We start from the raw sequence: 2416 nt of genomic DNA on the forward strand, positions 1-2416 counted from the left end.
AAGACACAAAAAGTATGTGTGAGTAAATTTGTAGCATGATTCCATTTGTATAAAGTTCAACAGCAGGCAGAACTAATCACTGTTTACCGAAATCATAACAGCATTACTTTTGGGTAGGTGGAGATGGGATAGTAGCTGGTGGTATGTACTGAAAAGAAGCACAAAGGAACTTTATGGAGTAATGGAAGTATTCTATATCTTAGTCTACATGGTGGCTACAAGAGTGTATGCATGTACAAAAATCTTCTAACTGCATACTTAAGATTACCATGCTTTATGCATTTTACTAGGTATGTCATCTATTTAAAAATATTAGTTTTTCACAGGGCCTTTGGATGCAATTTTTGTAGAATTAGGGAATACAGATTGTAGAGAGTTAAAGAATGTTGAGATAGTGATTAACTTCACTTTGAAGAAACTCAGCTATGAAGAGGAGAAGATTGAGGAATTAATAAAGATATCAGCAAGTTTTAAAAATTCCTTTAGAACAGGGAACACTTTATCAGAGGAGAAGCCAATTGAGAGGTACAGGTTAAAGACAGGAGTGAAGCAGGAGAAGAGAAAGTTGAGAAGATTTAGATCTCTTAGAGTTGAAAGTGGAGGATTATCTACATAAAAAGAAGGGAGTTGGAGTGAAAAAAAGAGATAGGGTGAAGATACTCAGAGACTGTGAGATAGAAGATAATTTGAAAACTTTCACTGTACTTGTTCTCAAACTTGTAAGTACAATAGGAAGTTGGGATATCCACTAAAAGTCAGGATATGGGATGAAAAGTTGACCAGAAGTAGAGTGAAGATTTGATGAAGCCAGTTAGCTCTTTTATTAGCTGTGAGGGGATAGTTTTTTACTTTTCAAGTTTCCTCATCCCTGTGATGGGGATCACACTTAATTCACAAAGTTGCTTTGAAGAGTAAGTAGCTTAATGAATGACAGAATGTGGTCCACTGGAGAAGGGAATGGCAAGCCACTTCAGTATTCTTGTCTTGAGAACCCCATGAACAATATGAAAAGGCAAAATGATAGGATACCAAAAGAGGAACTCCCTAGGTCATTAGGTGCCCAATATGCTACTGGAGATCAGTGGAGAAATAACTCCAGAAAGAATGAAGGGGGAGCCAAAGCAAAAACAATACCCAGTTGTGCGTGTGCCTGGTGATAGAAGCAAGATCCGATGCTGTAAAGAGCAATATTGCATAGGAACCCAGAATGTCAGGTCCATGAATCAAGGCAAATTGGAAGTGGTCAAACAAGAGATGACAAGGGTGAACGTCAACATTCTAAGAATCAGCGAACTAAAATAGACTGAAATGGGTGAATTTAACTCAGATGACCATTACATCTACTACTGCGGGCAGGAATCCCCAGAAGAAATGGAGTAGCCATCATGGTCAACAAAAGAGTCCGAACTGCAGTACTTGGATGCAGTCTCAAAAACGACAGAATGATCTCTGTTCGTCTCCAAGGCAAACCATTCAATATCACAGTTATCCAAGTCTGTGCCCCAACCAGTAAAGCTGAAGAAACTGAAGTTAAACGGCTTTATGAAGACCTACAAGATCTTTTAGAACTAACACCCCCCCCCCCAAAAGATGTCCTTTTCATTCTAGGGGATTCGAATGCAAAAGTAGGAAGTCGAGAAACGCCTGGAGTAACAGGCAAATTTGGCCTTGGAATGCAGAATGAAGCAGGGCAAAGACTAATAGAGTTTTGCCAAGAAAATGCACTGGTCATAGCAAACACCCTCTTCCAGCAACACAAGAGAAAACTCTACACATGGACATCACCAGATGGTCAACACCAAAATCAGATTGATTATATGATTATATTCTTTGCAGCCAAAGATGGAGAAGCTCTATACAGTCAACAAAAACAAGACCGGGAGCTGACTGTGGCTCAGATCATGAACTCCTTATTGCCAAATTCAGACTTACATTGAAGAAAGTAGGGAAAACCACTAGACCATTCAGGTATGACCTAAATCAAATCCCTTATGATTATACAGTGGAAGTGAGAAATAGATTTAAGGGTCTAGATCTGATAGAGTGCCTGATGAACTATGGACGGAGGTTTGTGACATTGTACAGGAGACAGGGATCAAGACCATCCCCATGGAAAAGACATGCAAAAAAGCAAAATGGCTGTCTGGGGAGGCTTTACAAATAGCTGTGAAAAGAAGAGAGGCAAAAAGCAAAGGAGAAAAGGAAAGATATAAGCATCTGAATGTGGAGTTCCAAAAAATAGCAAGAAGAGATAAGAAAGCAAAGAAATAGAGGAAAACAACAGAATGGGAAAGACTAGAGATCTCTTCAAGAAAATTACAGATACCAAGGGAACATTTCATGCAAAAATAGACTCGATAAAGGACAAAAATGGTCTGGACCTAACAGAAGCAGAAGATATTAAGAAGAGGTGGCA

Source organism: Capricornis sumatraensis, chromosome 9 (assembly GCF_032405125.1).
Source record: "Capricornis sumatraensis isolate serow.1 chromosome 9, serow.2, whole genome shotgun sequence".
NCBI classification, from domain to species: domain Eukaryota; kingdom Metazoa; phylum Chordata; class Mammalia; order Artiodactyla; family Bovidae; genus Capricornis; species Capricornis sumatraensis.